A 23810-nucleotide genomic window follows, 5' to 3' on the forward strand; every position below is an offset into this window, starting at 1 on the left:
AGTGCAAACATTTTTTTTTATACAAACATCTGATTTAGGAATAGGGATATAGAAGAGTCCTATTAGAGGCCGGGCGCGGTGGCTCAATCCTGTAATCCTAGCTCTCTGGGAGGCCGAGACAGTGGATTGTTTGAGCTCAGGAGTTCGAGACCAGCCTGAGCAAGAGCGAGACCCCATCTCTACTAAAAATAATAATTAAAAAAGAAGTTGGCCGGGCTCAGTGGCTCACGCCTGTAATCCTAGCACTCTGGGAGGCCGAGGGGGGCGGATTGCTTGAGGTCAGGAGTTCGAAACCAGCCTGAGCAAGAGCGAGACCCTGTCTCTACTATAAAGAGAAATAAATTAATTGGCCAACTAATATATATATACACAAAAAATTAGCCAGGCATGGTGGCGCATGCCTGTAGTCCCAGCTATTTGGGAGGCTGAGGCAGGAGGATCACTTGAGCCCAGGAGTTTGAGGTTGCTGTGAGCTAGGCTGACGCCACAGCACTCACTCTAGCCTGGGCAACAAAGCGAGACTCTGTCTCAAAAAAAAAAAGTTAATTGGCCAACTGAAAATAGCAAAAAAAAAAAAGAAATAAAAAAAAAAAGAAGAGTCCTATTAGAATATCAAACTATTCTTAAGGTCTAGTTCCTTGAAATACATCTTAAGGTCTAGTTCCTAGAATATTATGGTCTAAAAATCCTATCAATGCAGATAAGCATCACAAAAACTATACTGTTGACTAAGCAAAATTGATCTTAATGAAACTAAACTAATAATTGACATTTTAAAGAAAAGATTAAGCCAACCTAATATCTAAAGAACAAGCTGGGTCTACATTGATAATGCTCCAATAACAAAGCCTCCTATTAATAGCTGGAAAATTGAGGAATCCCAACTATCTGGGTATTTGCATAGTGGGAGCTTTGCAAAGTTGCTAGCAACTCCACTTTTCAGTACAAAGCTGAGTCAGTTACTGTGTAAACATGAGTCAAGTGATAATAATCTAGTTTGGGGATAGCAAAGAAAAGTTCTCTTAATGATGAAAGAGATACCTGAATCACTGCTATCCCAAAGGAAAAAAGAGAAGTAAAATTATTTAAGATAAATTTTTTAATTAAAAAAAAGAAAAAAAATAATGAAAGAGAAAGAAAGTTATTAGTAATCCTTACTGTTATATACAAATTTACTCTTTAAAAATAAAAAATAGAAACCAGCCTGAGCAACAGCGAGACCCCATCTCTACTACAAAAATAGGAAGAAATTAATTGACCAACTAAAAATATATAGAAAAAATTAGCTGGGCATGGTGGCACATGCCTGTAGTCCCAGCTACCCAAGAGGCTGAGGCAGGAGGATTGCTAGAGCCCAGGAGTTTGAGGTTGCTGTGAGCTAGGCTGATGCCATGGCACTCTAGCCCAGGCAACAGAGTGAGACTCTGTCTCAAAAATAAATAAATAAATAAATAAAAATAAAACATAGAAAACACCTGCATTTGTCCATAGGAACCAAGGAGAGGACTTTGAATTTGGGATCAGTGGTCAGCCCCTTTGGAGGTGCACTTGGAGAACATAAAGCTAACCCAGAGAATGATGAAAGAGGCCCTTCCTCTGAGATTTTGAGATGTGAGTGTCTGAAGTTTGGGGAGGGAAGGGAGTGGGGGATTAAAGAGCAGGGTTGATGCTAGAGATCCTTTTAAGAAAGATGAAAGTGGCCTACATTTTCCCAGTAAAAGCAGAGATATCTTCAGCCAAGCTTGAAAGAATGTGAGGACTAGGGCAGGGTTTGAGAATTATAAAATGCCTCTAGAATTTAAAGAGTCTGATAAGTATTTTTGGCCCTTCAGGAATTTTCTGTTGAGTTGGAGATCTGGAAATCCTTACATTTAAATAACAATTCAAGAGATAGTACAGTTTTACGTGTATACAGTCCCTATGCTTTCTTAACCATTTTTACATAGGTTATCTCAGGATTGATAGACCTCAATAGGGCCATGAATTTTGGGCTGGGAAAGTTCTGGGTATTTTTTGTGTGTGTGTTTCATTAACACCAAGTCACATCTGTGGCAGCAGGGAGAGTTCTGAAGAGGCTACAATACAATGAAATTGTCAGAACATTTTTGAATAAAGAGATAAGAGGAGTCCAGCCCTGAGCTGGGTTTACAAAACACTTTAGTATGTCACTTCTAAATAGATTGGGGGGGTGGGGGGCAGTGGCTTGCACCTGTAATCCTAGCACTCTGGGAGGCCAAGGCGGGCGCATTGCTCCAGGTCAGGAGTTCGAAACCAGCCTGAGCAAGAGCAAGACCCCATCTCTACTATAAATAGAAAGAAATTAATTAGCCAACTGATATATATAGAAAAAATTAGCCAGGCATGGTGGTGCATACCTGTAGTCCCAGCTACTTGGGAGGCTGAGGCAGTAGGATTGCTTGAGCCCAGGAGATTGAGGTTGCTGTGAGTGAGGCTAATGCCATGGCACTCACTCTAGCCTAGGCAACAAAGGGAGACTCTGCCTCAAAAATAAATAAATAAATAAATAAATAAGTAGATTAGATTGATTGGATTGGAGATAAGTCCCCAAGACAGCAGAAACCCAGATTAAAGAGGACATATAAGTCAGGCACAGTGGCTTTTGCCTGTAATCCTAGCACTTTGGGAGGCTGAGGTGGGAGGATTTCTTGGGGCCAAGAGTTTGAGACCAGCCTGGGCAACATAGCAACGCTCCATCTCTGCAAAAACAAAAAATTTTTTTAATTAGCCAGCTGTAGTCCCAGCTACAGGTACATGCTGAGGCAAGAGGATTGCTTGACCCTAGAAGTTTGAGGTTGCAGTGAGCTATGATGAGCCACTGTACTCCAGCCTAGGTGACAGAGTGAGACCCATTTCCAAAAATGTAAATAAATATAAAAATAAGGCCGGGCGTGGTGGCTCACGCCTGTAATCCTAGCAATCTGGGAGGCTGAGGCGGGAGGATTACTCAAGGTCAGGAGTTGGAAACCAGCCTGAGCAAGAGCAAGACCCCGTCTCTACTATAAATAGAAAGAAATTAATTGGCCAACTAATATATATAGAAAAAATTAGTTGGGCATGGTGGTGCATGCCTGTAGTCCCAGCTACTTGGGAGGCTGAGGTAAGAGGATTGCTTGAGCCCAGGAGTTTGAGGTTGCTATGAGCTAGGCTGACGCCATGGCACTCACTCTAGCCTAGGCAACAAAGCGAGACTCTGTCTCAAATAAATAAATAAATAAATAAAGAGGACATGGCAAGCTAAGGTTTAGTTTACTCAGAGCTCATAACCCTTGAGAGTTTTGGTGGTCAGGAAAGTGCCAGGTTTTACAAAGCCTATAATCCCAGTCATTTGGGAGACCAAGTCAGGAGGATTGCTTGAGGTCATGAGTTTTAGACCAGACTGAGCAACATAGCAACAAAAGAACAATCAGAAGAGTCCATCTCAAACCTCCATCTCCTCCAAGCTATTCTTTCCATAGTCACCAGGGGTCATTTGTCTTTACACAGTTTAGTTTGTGCAACTTCCTTCAAAAGCTCCCTCTCCACACCTACGTTATGAAATCTAAAATTCCAGCATATACATCTCAATGGGGTAAGGGTAGTGTGCCATGAGGGGCTGTCCACTTCAAAGGCAGGCAATAAGGAGGGACATTGCCTGTGAAAATGTAAGTACATAAATAAAACTGATTCAAACCTGCCTGCCTTTTATTATCATCATGCACCTGCCACTCCAAACAAGGTCAGTGATAAAGTATCCTCCTCTGGATTTGTTGGTCTAACTTCTACACAATTGCCATGGTTATTGTGCAATTTTAACAATCTGAAATATGTAAGTTTTAAAATGAACATATGTTAATTACTTATCCTTAAAAAGCATTGTATGTTACATGGTAGTTAATTTAGAGAACTCAATTATAGAGTTGACCCCTACCTAATGCATGTGGGCTCAGCTATTCCCGTTCATTTGGAGAATAATCTTGCAAAGGAAGTTGAGCTTCCCAGGGGCATAGATATTCCTGCGTTTAAATATTTAAATAGTAGATTCCAAATAAACAAGTATAGGTTGGGCGTGGTCGCTCATGCCTGTATAATCCTAACACTCTGGGAGGCCGAGGTGGGCGGATTGCTCGAGGTCAGGTGTTCGAAACCAGCCTGAGCAAGAGTGAGACCCCCTCATCTCTACTATAAATAGAAAGAAATTAATTGGCCAACTAATATATATAGGAAAAATTAGCTGGGCGTGGTGGCACATGCTTGTAGTCCCAGCCACTCGGGAGGCTGAGGCAGGAGGATTGCTTGAGCCCAGGAGTTTGAGGTTGCTGTGAGCTAGGCTGACGCCATGGCACTCTAGCCTGGGCAACAAAGCGAGACTCTGTCTCAAAAAAACCCCAAAAACCAAGTATAGTACTATGATCATAAAGACAGAGACATAAATGACTTCAATTTTGTCATTTTATGTGACCATAGGAATTTTTTATTTGTGAGTAAACTTTAAAATACCGAAACAGGGCAAACTGTGAGATGTAATATTTTGCTTTGTAAATGCAAAATGCAAATGTTAATTGATACATAAGATATTTTACTGAATTTGAATAATCTTTAAAATACAAATTTATTCCTTCTTGATTTTTTCAAAACTAAAAAATAAATCAAGAAATAATTATCACCATCAATTACTACATAATTGTTACAGAAAGTAATTTTGTCATATAGAAGAGAGTTTGTTAGAAAATGATGTATTCTGGCTATAAATAAACCTAGGTATGCTGCTGTGCTCTGATTCAGCTACAGGAAACAAAGGAGCCATCCCAATTGCTTGACATGCATAAACAAGCCATGATTTTCCAGTCTCATGCTTTTGTATATGCTGTTCCCTGTTTCTAGAATGTCCCTTCTACCTAAGCTAGACTCCTTTAAGTATTCTAATGCATGCACCTCTTAGGTACCAGGTATTCTGGCCAACCATGGAAATACAAAGATATATAAAATACCAACATTATATGACTTATAGGCAAAATGGTATTAAACATAAAGGTAAAGTAAAATCTCACATAAGTGTACTCTGTTATCTAATCATTTAGTAAATCTTATCTTGAAGTTTTGTTATCTTGAAATTTTTACACAGGGTGGGCACGGTGACTCATGCCTGTTATCCCAGCACTTTGGGAGGCTGAGACAGGGGGATCACTTGAGGCCAAGAGTTCAAGACAAGCATGAGCAACATCACAGACCCCCAACTCTACAAAAACTAAAAAAAATTAGTTGGGCACGGTGATGCATACTTATAGTCCCAGCTACTTGGGAGGCTGAGATGGGAGGAGTTTGAAGTTGCAGTGAGCTATGATGGCATCACTGCACTCTAGCATGGGAGTCATATCTAAAGTTCATAAGATATGAATTACTTGAGGACTGAGACTGTATTAGTCAGAACTCCTTTGGTTGCTAATGACAGAACCTCAACTCAAACCAGTTTACGCATAAAGGGATATCTATTGACTTAGAGAATTGCGAAGTCTAGGAGCTGACTTAGCTTCAAGACTCCTCAGGCATCTCTCCTGTCTTCTCTGCTTCTCACAGCAGATTAGTTTCATGCTCTCATATTTAGGCTTCCTCTGTGTACTGAGGAAGATAGCTGTTGCCAGCTCCAGTACACAACATAGTTATTTCTAGGGATTACAGGAAAGAGACTCTCTTCCAGAAACTCTCTATTACATCTCTGGGAAGCCTCTGATAGGCCTTGTTTGATTACATGCCCATCTTTGAACCAATCACCTCATCAGATTAGTCAGCCTAGATCTCCTTCCCACAATTGTAGGGGCAGAGCATTGTGACTCACAATCCCACCAGGACCTTATGAAGTGGGGGAGAGACAAGCTTTTAAACAAAAAGTTGCATGTGTGCTCTTAATAGAAGCTAGACATGTAGAAACAACAGATGCCCACAGCATAGATAATGCCTTAATTATTCTTGTATTCCCCTCTAAGCCCAAGCACATAGAAGCAGCTTGATCTGAAATACAGAATGACTCAACTACTAATAGTACTTTATACTTCCAAAGCATTTTCAGGAGCCAGGTAGTGCACACCTGTAGTCCCAGTTACTCAAGAGGCTGAGATGGGAGGATCCCTTGAGGCCAAAAGTTCTAAGGCTTTAGTGCACTATGATTGTGCCTGTGAATAGCCATTGCACTCCAGGCTGGGCAATACAGTGAGACCCTGTCTCTTAAAAAATTATTTAAAAATTCCAATATCACATACATTATTTCATTGTCAATGCTAAAGATAGAGTAAATGATCTGCCTGGATTTACACAGTTGGTTTTTGATATAGCTGAGTTCATAATTAGGTCTCCTGGCTTCTAGTCCAGTTCCCTGAAGGATGTCTTTCTCTTTTTTTCTCTCTTGCTGCCAGAAATGCTACTGAAGGGGAAGGAAGAAGGGAGAAATAGTTAGATCACGCCTTTCACTGCTTCTTTGAAGGTTTGATATGGTGTTTTCCATAGAAGTCCATGATGATGGTAGATGATTAGTAGGTTGCCTCTAACTTTCAGCCTAATTATAAGTATATATAAAGGATGGCTATTTGGACTATTGATTTGAGTTGTGGAATCTACTAAAGGAAACCTCAAATATCATTTTGTTTCTAAGGCTAATATTTGCCCATGTGTTTGACAATTCTTTGATGTGCTAAGACTGTCGTGAAGACAGTTCCTTAAAGGCAGTGTGGCATACTGGAAGTACCATGGGATACACAGTTAAACTGTGTTTGACTCTCAGGTCCATTACTTATAAACTTGGGCAAGTCAGGTAACCTCCCTGAGCCTCAGTCTCCTTCTATAAAATAGCATAATATCAACCTCTATCTACTATACTTACTTCACAGGATTGTGGTGAAGATAAAATGAGGTAATTGTATGGGCCAAGGGAAAGCTTTCTCTTTGTCCTCTGAAAGTCCATTGAAAAATCAACTCACAAAAGGAGATGAATTGGAGAGAAGGCATATAGAATTATTAATGTGCACATGGGGAGTACTATAGAGTGACTAGAGTGATTACCACCAATCTCTCAATGGGGTACAGAAGTTTATATATCATCTTGAGAAGAATAGGGCCTTGGATTGTGGCAAAACAGGCTATGGGAAGGGGGAGAAGAGGTGGCCTGGCCAGAAAGGTGGTCTTGTTATGTACATAAACCTCACAGGTAGCAACCTTCAGAGAGGATAGATGGGAAATGGTTTCTTTAGACTTTTAAAGGTGTCAGATTCTTAGTTAACTTTTTTTTATTTTTTATTTTTTTAGGTCAGACAAATGAAGGCCCTGAGAGAAAGCTTGATTATATTAATGTAGATTTTTTTTTTTTTTTTTTTTTTTTTTTGAGACAGAGCCTCACTCTATTGTCCGGGCTAAAGTGCCATGGCATCAGCCTAGCTCACAGCAACCTCAAACTCCTGGGCTCAAGTAATCCTCCTGCTTCAGCCTCCCAAGTAGCTGGGACTACAGGCATGCGCCACCATGCCCGGCTAATTTTTTTTTTCTATACATATTAGTTGGCCAATTAATTTCTTTCTATTTATAGTAGAGATGGGGTCTCGCTCTTGCTCAGGCTGTTCTCGAACTCCTGAGCTCAAATGATCTGCCCACCTCAGCCTCCCAGAATGCTAGGATTACAGGCATGAGCCACCATGCCTCACCCTAGATTTTTTATATAGATGTAAATTTCTCCCCTAAAAGACAGTTTTTCAGCTATTCTTATATTTCTAGCCCTTTTGAACTATGTCCAGGAAATATATTTTGGGGTGAAATAGTTTGGTTTCCTTCATGTTTGTAAAAATACAAAGTGTTTATAAAGTGTTTTTAAGGGCTCCATGAACTTTGCAAACTACAAGTTTTACATAGCTATGACTTATTTTAAGAACAAACATTAATTAAGGCATAATCTATTACCTGTATGGCCAATTGTGTGGTCATTACTGCTGTTTACAGATGAGATATCCAGGTTTAGTCCCCTCCAGACACATTGAGGACTGTGGCTGGGTGGACCATATGTCTAGTTCTGACAACATGTTGTGAATGGAAGTGACTTGCATCACTTCCAAGTTAAAGTGTTTCATTTCCAGTGTGAGACCCTCCAGAGCTTTCTTCTCCTTTATATATATATGGGGGGCGGGCAGAGAAAGAGAGAGAAAGAGAGAAACATTGGAAATGTTTTGATTGACAACCTGGGTCCTACAGTAAGAAAATTATGAAGCAGAACCCTAGCCAACTCTCTTTGGACATGGGCATGAGTAAGAAATAAAACTATGTTGCTCTAACACACAAGATTTTGTAGGATTTTTGTTACTTCAGCATAACCTAGCCTATCCTAACCAAATCACCATGATTGGCTTGGCCGTTATGGACATGGATGTTTTGGTCTATGTCAGTGAAAGTTTATGGAAATTCTGTTTGGTAAAAGTGGCAAAAGAAATTAATCTTGCCAAGTAATGCTTTTATGACTTCTTGCGTCTTCCCCCTTAAGAAAAGAGTGTCAGATTGAGCACTTTCATCCCTTTATTAGTATGGTAAGTCGGGGAGCCATGGAGTGAAAAGATCCTACTTTGATTCCCAAGTTCATATTTACCAACTCTGTGAACTTAAGCAAATCACTTAACCTTCTGAGGCTTCATTTCCTTATCTATAAAATGGAGGTGATGATAATACCCACAGTGCAAATGTTGTATGTAAAATGACCAGCCTTTTTCCTGCCACAAAATACCTATCATTCAGTGGACATTTACTAAATGCCTATGCTACCTTCCCTGTCCTCCTTTCTTCTCTTGAAATAAATGATGCCTATACTATCTATAACAGCATGACTTCAGCTCAATACAACAAAAATACCGAGTTTAAAGTATCTTAAGGCCAGTCATCAAGGCTGACACCTGCAATCCTAGCAGTCTGGGAGGCGGAGGCAGGAGGATCATTTGAGGTCAGGAGTTTGAGACCAGCCTGAGCAAGAGTGAGACCCCCCATCTCTACAAAAAAAAGAGAAATTAGCTGGATGCGGGGGCGTTTGCCTATAGTGCCAGATGTGCTGGCATGCGCCTGTAGTCCCAGCTACTTGGGAGGCTGAGGCAGGAGGATAGCTTGAGTTTAAGGAGTTTAAGGCTGCAGTGAGCTATGATGAGGCCACTGAACTCTAGCATGGGCAACAGAGCAAGACACTGTCACAAACAAACAAACAAACAGCCAAACAAAAAGTATCTTAAATAAATAATAAGGCAATGCATCATCCCACATAACTGGCAGTACACAGTGTTCTCTTCAGTTCTCTTGGCGCTGCCTCCTCTGCGCATGGATCTGATCCTCAGGGTAATTCCCCTTCTTGTTGGAAGATGGCTGCCAGCAGCCTGGGAACATGTCCCACTATGTGCTGACTGGTTGAGGTTTGAGTTCCTGAACCAATCAGGGGTTTGGGCAGTAGGATTAACTTCAGCCAATAAACTCCACTCCTGAAGCATCTAGTTGTATGGGGAAGGTGAATACAAGCATAAAATTGGGATTTGGTAGAGTAAGAAGAAAGGGGTAATGGAAGCTGGGAGGTATTCAATTATATTCAATATTTTTTTTTTCTTTCTTCACAGGAATCCAATTAGCATATATTCAATATTTATGGCTGGGCATGGTGGATCACACCTGTAATCCTAGCTCTTTAGGAGGCCGAGGCGGGTGGATCATTTGAGCTCAGGAGTTCGAAACCAACCTGAGCAAGAGCGAGACCCCGTCTCTACTATAAATAGAAAGAAATTAATTGGCCAACTAACATATATAGAAAAAATTAGCCTGGCATGGTGACATGATTGTAGTCCCAGCTACTCGGGAGGCTGAGGCAGGAGGATCGCTTGAGCCCAGGAGTTTGAGGTTGCTGTGAGCTAGGCTGATGCCATGGCACTCACTGTAGCCTGGGCAACAAATCGACACTCTGTCTCAAAAGAAAAAATATATATATATTTATGTGCCAAGGGTTAACATAGGTGATAGGAACATAAGGACCTCACAGTTTGGTGTAGAAAGCAGTACCGAAATAAGAACAGTCCTATGATACCATGGGTTTGGGGGCAGAAACACATGGATTTTTGTTGTTCTTGTTGTTGTTGTTGTTTTTTTGAGACAGAGTCTCACTTTGTTGCCCAGGCTAGAGTGAGTGCCGTGGCGTCAGCCTAGCTCACAGCAACCTCAAACTCCTGGGCTCAAAGTATTCTCCTGCCTCAGCCTCCCGAGTAGCTGGGACTACTATGCCCCACTAATTTTTTCTATATATATATATTAGTTGGTCAATTAATTTCTTTCTATTTATAGTAGAGACAGGGTCTCGCTCTTGCTCAGGCAAGTTTCGAACTCCTGACCTCAAGCAATCTGCCCGCAGCAGCTTTCCAGAGTGCTAGGATTACAGGTATGAGCCACCTCGCCCAGCCTGGGGGCACCTTTTTAGTATCTATGAGACTCAGTTTCCTTGTCTACAAAATGGAGATAATATTTCACTTGAGGTAGTCTAGTAACAACTGTATAAAACATCTGTGTTTGGTACATACAAAAGGCACTCAATAAATAGTATCTTCTATTTATTTTCTTATAATGTACAATATCTATGGGAGCACGAAAAGGAAGCAACTTATCTGTCTGCAGCATCAGACCAAGTTCCTGGATCTCAAGTGGTTTTTGGGGGAAGGTGGCGGGGGACGGGGAAGGGGTGGAATCACATGTTTGGAAGTAGCTTCTAGATGATAACTGTGGGTATTTGGAATACTATCTACTTATTTCTGTTAAAAGGCTATATTTTAACTCCGTTTCAATAAAAGCAGCCAGATCGCTATACTGGGCATTCTTAAAGCTCAAAGCAGCTTTGATGTGCTACTATGATGACCTAATTTTGTGCCTAATTCCTCTTGTATGGAAAGGAACAAATATTTGATATTCATCTTCATTGTTTTCTGTGGGTTGGTTTCCTGTTATTTTTTTTCCCTCTGTCTAGGGGAGGGTAGTAAAAGAACTTCCTTGTTAAACTACTACTGTAAGAAACACACTTGAAAAAAATAAACATAGAGGGGAAGAGCAGAGTTCCTCATTAATATTATTACCAGCATAATTCAACTACAAGGTACTTGGAAATAGTATTGAAGCATTGAATACTGTCCATTTACTTAATTAAAGTAACAGAAATGCAAAGTACCAGAGGGAGTGGCAGATAAACCAGTTAGAGAGTGCACCGTAATAGAATATATAATCTAAGAGGAGGGACACACACATATGTAGGTAATCCAAATTAGAAAGTGATTTAACTTCAAGCAGTGAGATGATTTTTTTTTTTTTTTTTTGGAGACAGTCTCAATCTGTGGCCTGGGCCACAGATTTTTTTTTTTTTAAACTTTATTTCTGCAAAGCCAATCAAGAAGTGTTGGAAGGATAAAGTGTAAAAGTTATTCTTGCATATTTGGGAACAGCAAGCACTTAGTTTGAGAAAATGAGGACTTAAAATAGTTGAATCAAAGGCAGTACCCTGCTACTTGTATTTTAAAACAATGGTGATGTTCTTTCTTAAGCAACATCTTAAGTCTCACTCTGTTGCCTGAGTTAGAGTGCCGTGGCATCAGGCTAGCTCACAGCAACTTCAAACTCCTGGGCTCAAGCGATCCTGCTTCAGCCTCCCAAGTAGCTGGGACTGCAGGCCTGCGCTACCACACCCAGCTCATTTTTTCTATTTTTAGCAGAGATAGGGTCTTGCTCTTGTTCGACCTGGTCTCAAATCCCTGAGCTTAAGCAATTCTCCTGCCTCAGCCTTCCAGAGTGCTTGCTAGGATTACAGATATGAGCCATGTCGCCTGGCCCAGTCAAATGATTTAAATTGTTTTTGCAGTATGTGCAGAATTGGGAGAAGCCACTTCTCACAGAAAAGAGAAATTAAAGAAGTTTTTGTAAAAGAGAAAATAAAAGAGATGGTATGTCAGCTCAGTCTTGAAGCATTGGCAATATTTTGGAATATGACCCTCCAGACACAAAAGTGGAAGAACATTCCAGGTAGAGGAATTAGTGTGAGCAAAGGGCAAGTCACAGAGACCGACGTGGGAGGAACATATGGGCAGCCAGATGAGCCGTTCCACTTAGTCAGAAGGGAGAGTATCCTTATCTTCACCACCATCAGCACTTATCTGTCCTTGTATTTTTATTTTATTTTTTAAAATTTTTATGAGTGTATGTCTTATCTCTATTTGAGGAAAGAGTGCTGTACAAAAAGTATGCTTTGATTTCTTCCTACATCCCCTACCCTCAACACATATATTATGCAGGTGAGGGGACTAGTTGACTCATTAAAGGCAAACTAGAAAGAGAACATATTACCAGCAGGAAAATTATGTCATGAAAAGTCGATATTTTCATGAGTTAGAATATGTTCCACCTTCTTTTAGTCACACTTAAAATTTTTTAAATTGTTTAATACTACCCCCTTGGTAGTATTAGATAGTATTGCTACTAATAGTTGCTAGTATTAGAAAATAGCCATCATGCTTGGCCGGTGGCTCACGCCTGAATCCTAGCACTCTGGGAGGCCAGGGAGGGCAGATCATTGGAAGTTCGAGACCAACCTGAGACTAAGAAGTTCGAGACCAGCCTGAACAAGAGCGAGACCTGGTCTCTATCAAAAATAGAAAAAATTATCTGGGCATGGTGGTGAATGCCTGTAGTTTCAGCTACTCAGGAGGCTGAGGCAGGAGATTGCTTGAGCCCAGGAGTTTGTGAGCTAGGCTGACGCCACAGCACTCTAGCCCAGACAACACAGTGAGACTCTGTCTCAAAAAAAAAGAAAAAGAAAAAGAAAATAACCATCATGGCCGGGCGTGGTGGTTCATGCCTATAATCTTAGCACTCTGGGAGGCCAAGGCAGGCGGATTGCTCGAGGTCAGGAGTTCGAAACCAGCCTGAGCAAGAGCGAGACCCCGTCTCTACTATAAATAGAAAGAAATTAATTGCTCAACTAATATATATATAGAAAAAATTAGCCGGGCATGATGGCGCATGCCCGTAGTCCCAGCTACTCGGGAGGTTGAGGTAGAAGGATTGCATGAGCCCAGGAGATTGAGGTTGCTGTGAGCTACCTGACGCCATGACACTCACTCTAGCCTGGGCAACAAAGCGAGATTCTGTCTCAATAAAAAAGAAAAGAAAAGAACCATCATGCAACAACCAATGCAATAATGAGTCGGGAAAGATTCAGCAATGGACACTAAAAGCTTTCATTGGATGGAAAGTGTTCAGGAATAAGAATAGAAGCAAAATACTACCCTGTGGAATATTTTTTTTTTTTTTGAGACAGAGTCTTGCTTTGTTGCTCAGGCTGGAGTGAGTGCCATGGCGTCAGCCTAGCTCACAGCAACCTCAAACTCATGGGCTTAAGCAGTCCTACTGCCTCAGCCTCCCGAGTAGCTGGGACTACAGGCATGCGCCACCATGCCCGGCTAATTTTTTGTATATATATTTTTAGTTGGTCAATTAATTTATTTCTATTTTTGGTAGAGACGGGGTCTCGCTCAGGCTGGTTTCGAACTCCTGACCTTGAGCAATCCGCCCGCCTCGGCCTCCCAAAGTGCTTGGAATATTTTTTAATTACACGAGGAAAGAGAGATTTGGAGGGCATTGCCTGGATCAAGCATTCAACCTTATCATCACCCATCCTGGGACAACTTGCTAGTGTCAGCTTCCTGATGTGTGGCTCTATGAAGTCCACATTGCCTATGTAGTATTTTTGCCAAAATGTTTCCTCTAAATGTAATAGTGAGGGGGAAAAATACAAATCCTGGTTGTGAGACATGCAGTGAGACAACTGGAACAGATTCTTAAAAAATGGGAGTGTCATGAAAGACAAAATGGCAGTGGGACTGTCCATAATTTAAGGACACCAAAGAGTCATGCCAATGAAATGTGAGTAATGATCCTTGATTGGCTTCTGGATTTAAAAAAAAAAAAAATATATATATATATATATATATATATATATATATATATATAACAGTTTGGGGGACAATTGGAACAACATAAATATGCTTTGTATATTAGATAAGATTATGTATTATGTTTGTTTGTTTGGGTTTTTTTGAGACAGAGTCTCATTCTGTTGCCTGGGATAGAGTGCCATGGTGTCAGCCCAGCTCACAGCAACCTCAAACTCCTGGGCTCAGGCGATCCTCCTGCCTCAGCCTCCCGAGTAGGTAGGACTACAGGCATGCGCCACCACACCTGGCTAACTGTTTTCTATTTTTAATATTTTTTTCTCACTCTTGCTCAGGCTGGTCTCAAACTCCTGATCTCAAGTGATCCTTCTGCCTATAGTAGGTACAATGATACTTTACCCTAAATACTTCAGCATGTATATCTAATATGATACAGCATGTGTATCTAATAACCACAATAGCACAGTGCTAGCATTACAGGCGTGAACCACCATGCCCTGCTTGTTTTGGGGGTTATGCTAATGGTATGGTGGTTATGCAGAAGAATATCTTGGTTCTTAAGAAATACATGCTGAAGTACTTAGGGTAAAGTATCATTGTACCTAAAAAATACTTTTAAAAATTTGAATAGGCCGGGTGCGGTGGCTCACGCCTGTAATCCTAGCACTCTGGGAGGCCGAGGCGGGCGGATTGCTCGAGGTTGGGAGTTCGAAACCATCCTGAGCGAGACCACGTCTCTACTAAAAATAGAAAGAAATTAATTGATCAACTAAAAATATATATACAAAAAATTAGCTGGGCATGGTGGCACATGCCTGTAGTCCCAGCTACTTGGGAGGCTGAGGCAGGAGGATCGCTTGAGCCCAGGAGTTTGAGGTTGCTGTGAGCTAGGCTGACGCCACGGCACTCACTCTAGCCTGGGCAACAAAAGTGAGACTCTGTCTCAAAAAAAAAAAAAAAAAATGTGGCCAACATTAACAATTGGTGACTTTAGGTGAAGGATATATATAGTTTATTGTACTATTTTCTTTTTAATTTCAGAATACCACGGGGGTACAAATGCTTTGGTTACAGAAATTGGCTTTGCACCACCTGAGTCATAGCTACAAGTGTGCCCATCCCCAGAGTGCAGTGCACCCGTTAGGTGTGAATTTACCCATCCCCTCCTTCCCACTCCCACCTGCCCAATACCCGATGAAAGTCATTGTACTATTTTCTTAACTTTTGTATAGGTTTGAAATTTTCAACACAGTAAGTTGGGAAAAAAAAATTAAAAGTTCTTTTTTTCCTAATTGTCAGAAATAATACACATCTATTCATTGGGAAATTTTAGAAAATGTAGAAAAACCATAAAAAATAAAATAGCCCCATGATTATGGTAGAGCTTCTCCTACCATCTGTCTCCCTTTCTAGTCCCTCTTGCGTGTCACTGGACCTCTCAGGCACAACGGCCAACCTTTGTAATTAAGAGTCATGTAGGAAGATGAATAGGAGTCGTTTACATTTCTCTAGATTTTATCAATTGGGTTTCAGATCACCCAGGCTCTCTTTCTCAAGTTTTATCCTTTCTATTCAGAAGCTACAAACTTTATGATAAAATGCTCAAGTGTTACAAAACAATTATTTTAAAAACAGGAAAATACTTGGGTTGGCACTCAAAATTTCCCAAACTTCAGAACATAATTCATCACTAAGAAATGCTTACAACCCTTCAAATCCTTCCTGTTGCAGTTAGAAGGCACAGCTCCAAGGTCCGACCTCTGCCTCCTGGCACTTGACTTCCCCCACTCTCCTCTACTTCTTGCCTCCTATACTTTGACTCTCCAAAGCCGTCCTAGATGCAGCCTTAGGGTGTTCCTGGCCCAGATCTTTGCCTGGCTGGCTCCTTCCCATCATTGAAAGCCTTCAGCTCAAATATCACCTCTTCAGAGCAGCCACCTGTGACCACCCTACCCAAGGAAGCAGCTAGCTGCTCCCCTCCCTACCTCCTAGCCCTGTCTATCTCTTTAGTTGATTTTGTTTCTTCAAGTGACTTATCGCTCTGAAATTATCTTGTTCATTTTCAGTTTAATCATCTTGTATGGCTTTTCCTAACTAGAGTAATAAACTTCCATAAGGGACCCTGTGTGTCTAGAGTCCACTGTACCTCCAGGGTTTAGAACAGGGTTCTATACACAGCAGGTACTGAGTAAATATTTTTGACTGAATAAATGTTCCTTTTCATATGCAATTTCCATATATGCCAATTTCACCACACCTCATGTCAGCCAGCATCACCATTTCAGGAGCTGTCATGAGTTTCCCTTTGTGGGCTCCTCAAGTTTCTCCCAAAGAAACACCGTATTAAATCAGAAAAGCTGCCATGTGGAAGCCTCTGTAATGAATAACAGAAGAATCATAACTAATAACAAGAGAAATTTGTGATCTGCTTAAAGTGTATCAGCTTCGCATCCAAGTTCTAGTGATTTTCCTAGGGTTAGGATTCCTTGTGCTAAGTTACAAGATTGTCACTACCTTTCTAAGCGTGGGGACGCAGGGAGGTAAAGAGCCCCGTAAAGTTAAAATTAGATATGAGAACACAGTATTTGCAGTATTTGGTTAATGTTTACTTTTTCCTCTTTCCTTTTTTGAGCTTAAAAGATTCAGGAAGGCCAGTTCCTGAAAAAACCTATAAAGGCCAATTTTCTGTTTTTTTTTTTTTTTGAAAATGTACTAAAATTCAATCACCCATAAAAGCTGTAATTTAATCTTACAGTAAAATACAAGAAGCAATATTAGAGTTGGCTTATATATTACATATTTTATATTATATATTTTAGCTTTCAAAGCCATAGAAATCAGTTATCCCAATTTTTTCCTACAAAAGACCCATTTTTTTTCCAAAGCATTCTGCACAATTTTAATTAGAATATGATAATGATATTTTGTAATTTTAAAATATAAAGTGAAGTCAATGACTCACATTACCTACAATGAGTTTGAGGGGAAATTTCATAAGCTATATCATTACAGATATAAAGTATAATGGTTCAACTTTTTAGCACTTCACAGGAAGGAATCATGGTAAACAGGTCAATATGAAATCATTTGATTATAGTAGCAATATCTAATATTTGAAATCAAAGGCCAATTTTCTAAACAACAAATGATCACAGAGATGACTGATGCAATTTAAAAAAAATCAGTCCAAATCTTTTTCTCTCCATTATCCATATAATTGTGATGGTTTCAACTTACTCTGATCCTATGAAGTTATTTTCTGTCAGTATTTGAGGAATGTTATTCACAAACCAAAACACATGGACCTAGGTCTCCAACCATCTTCTAAAAATGTTTCTAAACACTATTCTGTAAAATTTTTTATTATAAAATGTAAAATTTCTACAAAAAGTGCATAAAACACATATGTACAGTTTAATAAATTGTTGTAAGGGTAACAGCCATGTAACCTGCACCCAGGGGTAAAAACAGACCATTGTTTATACACAAAAAGTAGTCCTAAAATATAGTAAAACTGTTGAGAACATTAATTCAGGAATCAGATGACCTGTATTTGAATCCTGACTCTACAACTTGGAGAACTTGAGTAAATGATCAAACCTTTCTGAGCTTTAGTTTTCCAAAGCATAAAATGGAGATACATACTGATAATTAGTATGGAAAATAAAAAGATAAAATGAGGAAAATAATGTTAATAGTACATGATAAGGTTGTTGTAAAGAAAAAAAATTTAAAAAGCCCATAAAACACTTAACCACAGTGCCTGGTGTGTGTTTTCCCCTGAGCAGATGATGGCTACTATTATTATTCCACTTGCAGAAGTTCCTGTTCAGGTGCTGACTCTCTTGGTTTAACCTTAGATTACCGGAGGGGAGGATCTTGCTTAATACATATCAACTGAGGAGATAGAGGTTTCCTCATTCAGTGTAATTATCCTCTTAGACATTGTCTTCCTGGTGAATTCCCCATATAAATTCTTACATAAATCTGTCCAAGGAAACTCCTCTGTGGACGAGGAGCCTCCTTCCTCATAATTGGGTGGGGAAACTTAGAGGCCTTTCAGGCCAGGCCCTCAGCAACTCCAAACTGAGCTGCCCTTGAACAAATACCAGTCGTTGAATTCATTCACTCAGTAGGTGAAGTAGAGTGGAAACATTTTAATCTCCCTTCCTTGTTCCTTTTCTCCTTTGTACTAGAGATGTAAGCCTTGAAATGCTATTAAGGAATGTGCAGGCTTCACAGTGGCAGGAGGCTATCTGAGAGATGGATAAGACTCTATAGGCATGTTGGACTTGGGAATCAGGGTCATAGTCATTTACTCATTCAGCAGATAGTTATGGAATACCTGTGTGACAGGGACTGTTTCACAATATGGGATACATCCATGACTTGCTAAATCTATTAAGACTTGTTTTATGGCCCAGCATACAGTCAGTCAATCTTTTTTTTTAGATAGAGTCTCACTGTATTGTCTGGGCTGGAGTGCTGTGGCGTCAGCCTAGCTCACAGCAACCTCAAACTCCTGGACTCAAGCAATCCTCCTGTCTCAGCCTCCGAGTAGCTGGGACTGGTGGGGACTAGAGGCACGTGCCACCATGCCCAGCTAATTATTTCTATATATATTTTTAGTTGGCCAATTAATTTCTTTCTATTTTTTTTTTTTTTGAGACAGAGTCTCGCTTTCTTGCCTAGGCTAGAGTGAGTGCCGTGGCGTCAGCCTAGCTCACAGCAACCTCAAACTCCTGGGCTCAAGCAATCCTCCTGCCTCAGCCTCCCGAGTAGCTGGGACTACAGGCATGTGCCACCATGCCCAGCTGATTTTTATATTATATATATTAGTTGGCCAATTAATGTCTTTCTATTTTTATGGTAGAGACGGGGTCTCGCTCAGGCTGGTTTTGAACTCCTGACCTTGAGCAATCTGCCCGCCTCGGCCTCCCAGAGTGCTAGGATTACAGGCGTGAGCCACCGCACCCGGCCTTCTTTCTATTTTTTTTTTTTTTTTTTTTTTTGAGACAGAGTCTCACTTTGTTGCCCAGGCTAGAGTGAGTGCCGTGGCGTCAGCCTGGCTCACAGCAACCTCAATCTCCGGGGCTCAGCGATCCTACTGCCTCAGCCTCCCGAGTAGCTGGGACTACAGGCATGCGCCACCATGCCCGGCTAATTTTTTCTATATATATTTTTAGTTGGTCAATTAATTTGTTTCTATTTTTGGTAGAGACGGGGTCTCGCTCAGGCTGGTTTCGAACTCCTGACCTTGAGCAATCCGCCCGCCTCGGCCTCCCAAAGTGCTAGGATTACAGGCGTGAGCCACCGCGCCCGGCCTCTTTCTATTTTTAATAGAGACAGAGTCTCACTCTTGCTCAGGCTGGTTTCGAACTCCTGACATTAAGCGATACACCCGCCTTGGCCTCCCAGAGTGCTAGGATTACAGGCGTGAGCCACTGTGCCCAGCCCAGTCAGTCTATCTTGCTTAATGCTCCTTATGCCTCCCAATAGCCTTATGAAGAGAGTACTATTAATATTTACTATTGTCCCAAATTTACAATGGAGAAAAATGAGGCTTATCTAGTTTAATTTCCCTTAGTCCTATTCAGCTACCAAGTGGCAATGCTGGAATTTGAACTCAGATTTCTTTTCTTTTCTTTTTTTTTTGAGACAGAATCCCATTCTGTTGCCCAGGCTAGAGTGCAGTCGTGTCAGCCTAGCTCACAGCAACCTCAAACTCCTGGGCTCAAGCAATCCTTCTGCCTCAGTCTCCCAAGTAGCTGGGACTTCAATCATGTGCCACCATGCCCAGCTAATTTTTTCTATGTATATTTTTAGTTGTCCAGCTAATGTCTTTCTATTTTTTTAGTAGAGACAAGCGTCTCGCTCTTGCTGAGGCTGGTCTCGAACTCCGAGCACAAATGATTAGCCCGCCTCAGCCTCCCAGAGTGCTAGGATTATAGGTGTGAGCCCCAAACACCTGGCCTGAACTCAGATTTATAACACCATAATCTGAGCTCTGCACTTTCTCTTTTACATACAGAAAGGAGGAAAAAATTGTTTTTTCATCTTATCATTCATTTGACTGCAGGTAAAGTTAATAAACTTCTAAATAGGGTCCTCTGAAAATAATATTTGTATTTGAGTCATGAGGATTTTCATCAAATAATATTCAATAGTGGATAATACTACTACTATGAGTTGCCAAGAAGAAATATTTAGTAAAAAACTATATTTTTGGTATATTTTAATTGGTAAAAAGCAATTAAATTTTGCTACAATTGATGATTACGTAACATGATTAAATTAGACATGGCATCATTTATCATCCAACGAATTTTGTTTTGCTATTGAAGAATGATGTGTTTAAGTTTTAAGGCTGGATTTTCTTTCTAGACACTTTCAACTACTACCTAATATGCACAATATTAGGCAATAGTTAACACATTTCTTCCAAAGTTGTGTTATTTGGAAAATTAACCTGAACTAAATAAAAATGGTATATAACATATCAACAGAAATTTAATTTAGTATTAAGTTGAACCATATGAAGTTGCAATTTTCACAATTAAAAATGATCAACTATCGGCCGGGCGCTGTAGCTCACGCCTATAATCCTAGCTCTTGGGAGGCCGAGGCGGGCGGATTGCTCAAGGTCGGGAGTTCGAAACCAGCCTGAGCAAGAGCGAGACCCCGTCTCTACTATAAATAGAAAGAAATTAATTGGCCAACTGATATATATATAAAAAATTAGCTGGGCATGGTGGCGCATGCCTGTAGTCCCAGCTACCCGGGAGGCTGAGGCAGAAGGATCACTCGAGCCCAGGAGTTTGAGGTTGCTGTGAGCTAGGCTGACGCCACAGCACTCACTCTAGCCTGGGCAACAAAGCGAGACTCTGTCTCAAAAAAAAAAAAAAAAAAAAAAAAAAAAAAGATCAACTATTGCCAATTTCATATCGTTTAATTTAATAAATTCTATTATTCTTGGCTGGTCCGAAGGTAGTGAGTTATCTCACGTGATTGTTCACAGTCAGTTACAGATTGAACTCCTTGTTCTACTACTTTCCCCCCTCCTCACTACTGCACTTGACTAGTCTAAAAAAAATTAAAAATAAATTCTATTATTCTATATGGATGAATTCTGCAGTAACTAGAAAGTAAGTTTCAATAACACAAGGTTTGGGGGGTTTTATTTACCACCGTCCACACAGCAGACACTCAGAAAACAGTTGTTGAAACACTGGGCACAGTGGCTTTTGCTTGTAATCCCAGCTACTTGGGAGGCTGAGGTGGGAAGGTCGATTGAGGCCAGGAGTTCCAGACCAGCAGGGCAACATAGGGAGACCCCCTTGCAAAAAACAAACAAACAAAAAAAGAAGTTGTTGAAGGGATGAATTAGGAAAGCAAATAAATAATGAGAACTAACCTTCCACCCAACATTACATGCCTTTGGGTTTAGATTTAGGGTGGGAATAAGAAAAATAACATGATATAGATGATTTTAAAAAGTTTAATTAAAAAACCTAATTTGCTCAAGAGAATTGAAAACATTTGTCCACACAAAAACTTATACATGAATGTACACAGTGCCATTATTCTAATAGCCAAAAAGGAATAAAACACAAATGTCCATCACCTGATGAATGAATAAACCAAGTGTATATTCATACAATGGAATATTCAGCCATAAAAAGGAATGAAGTACTTGGTACATGCTACATCATGGATGAACTTTGAAAACCTTATGCTAAGTGAAAGACAGGCACAAAGGCCCCATATTGTATTATCCATTCATATAAAATGTCTACAATAAGCAAAATGATAGAGCCACATTAGTGGTTGCCAGGAGCTGAGGGGGAGGGACAATGGAGAGTGATTACTAATGGCTATGGGGTTTCTTTTTGGGGTGATGAAAACATTCTGGAATTAGATGATGGTGATAGTTGTACAACCTTGTGAATATACTAAAAATCACTGAATTGTATGTATATTTTAAAAGGGTGAATTTTATGGTATGTGAACTCTATTTCTTTTGTAAAGTGGAAAAAAACTCTTAAGATCTCCTCTTCAGAACATGTCAAAATACATTATAAAATAATAGACATGTGTTTACAAATCTGAGAGTATTAGGAAATGTTCCCTTGTTTAATTATAAACCGAGTGGAATGTTTGCAGATTTCAGTAATCTGACAGCGAACATTAAGAGGATTAACCTGACTTCCCCAGTGTTAACAATACCAATTTAAACTACATCATTCAAAAACTACGTGGTCATATTAAAGTAATTGTAGCGAGAACTTCCATGAAAAAATATAAATTAAATTAATTACCTATTAAAGCTGTCATCATTTAAAATACCTCATATTTATATAATGCTTTTACTTCCTTAATTATGAATTGTGCCTTAAGAGCTAAGGTATGAGAGAGTCACATCTCTAACCACTTAATTAAAGGTAAAGAAGTGGGTGGGTTGGACAGAAATTTATTAGCAATGCTGACATTCCAGATTGGAACACAAAAGGAAGCAGGATTTAAGAAATCTAAATTTTAGCCTTCAATGTAGATAGTTAAATTCGAACTAAAACTGTCACATCCTGGAGTACAATTTGTAAAAAGAGAAAAACAAAAATTGAGATACAACAAATACGCATAAAGTGTACACTTTGTTAAATGTAGAATGTGAATTGTACAAAGTGGACACTCCTGTGGAACCAGCATCCAGATCGAGAAGTACAACGCAGCAACCAGAACTAAAGTTTTTTTTTTTTTTTTTGAGAGGGAGAATATTAAAGTAGTTTAAATCCCCCCCAAGAGCAGCCTCTCGATCACACCACAGTACATTTGGGGCAGAGGCGGGGAGGAGAGGACCCTGAAGTGGCGACGTGTAAACTGTATTTTGCGCTGTAGCTTGCTTGATGGCGAACTGACTGACGGCAGTATCTACAGCAGTTTACCTTCATTGGAACCACCCCAATTGTCTTTCTGAATTCAGAGATTCAGAAATAGCTCCAAAACTAACGCATGACTTGAAATTCTTCCAGAAGTCGTTCGCTGGAGCAACACATTTGGACATTTTGCAAGAAAAGTTTAATCAAACTTTGGGAGCAGGACTCTTGGACTCTCTTTCAGAAGGAAAACAGTCCCCCCTAGACCTTACCCCGCCTCCCCCAGTCCCACACTCCACGGTAATACCCGAAGCGGGCGGGGCTCGGAGCGCGTCTCCAGGTGGTGCGGGATCCCCTCCCGCCCCCGGGTGGCCCGAGTCCCTCCTCTGCGTCCCCCCGACGCCCCGTCCCCACGGGCCGGAACGCAGCGCTGTTCCTTTAACACCGCGCGGGAAGGGTGTATGGAGAAGGGCTGAGTCCTCCCGCCTCCTCCTCCACCGCTCCCTTCCTCCCCCTCCGTCCCTCCCTCCCATCCGAGTTTCAGGTGAATGGGTCACTAAGGAAGGAGGCCGGCCACACCACACCTTCTCGCCAGCGCCCACTTTCCCCTCCCTGCTTCCTCTGGCGCAGGCGGCAGGACTCCGGGAGAGCGAGCCGAGCGCCGAGGAGCAGCAGGTGGGTCTCGCCGGCGCGGGGCGGCCGGCCTCCCGCACCCCTCCACCCGGCCTGGAGTTGGTGCGCATGCCCGGGGGCAGGGCGGCCAGGGTGGGGAGAAGGGGGGTGGGAGGAGGGCTGAGTCCCCAGCCTCGGCTGCTAGCTGGGCGTCCGCGCGGCGTCTGGCGCGCCCGCGGCCAGGTGAGCGCGCTCCTTGGCTCCAGCGGCCCCAGGTGAGTCGGGCCCAGCTGCGGTGAGTGGGTGCGAGTCGGGCGCCGAGCCAGGGGCGCGCGGTAGCCGGAGAGTC

At 41.2% G+C, this 23810-nt stretch overlaps 1 protein-coding gene across 2 annotated transcripts in view; it reads left to right on the forward strand.

Annotated features, from left to right (window-relative positions):
- The first annotated feature begins 23346 nt into the window (after window positions 1-23346).
- OCLN (occludin) overlaps window positions 23347-23810 on the forward strand; it is a 60203-nt gene continuing 59739 nt past the window's right edge. Inside the window, exon 1 of one of the 2 annotated variants that reach the window (XM_012783150.3) lies at window positions 23347-23524. The gene's annotated coding sequence lies outside the window, so the exon portion shown is untranslated. Of the gene's footprint in view, window positions 23525-23648; window positions 23737-23810 lie in introns of those variants that run through there. The other variant, XM_012783142.3, reaches the window with a different exon arrangement.

This window comes from Microcebus murinus, chromosome 11 (genome assembly GCF_040939455.1).
Source record: "Microcebus murinus isolate Inina chromosome 11, M.murinus_Inina_mat1.0, whole genome shotgun sequence".
NCBI lineage: Eukaryota > Metazoa > Chordata > Mammalia > Primates > Cheirogaleidae > Microcebus > Microcebus murinus.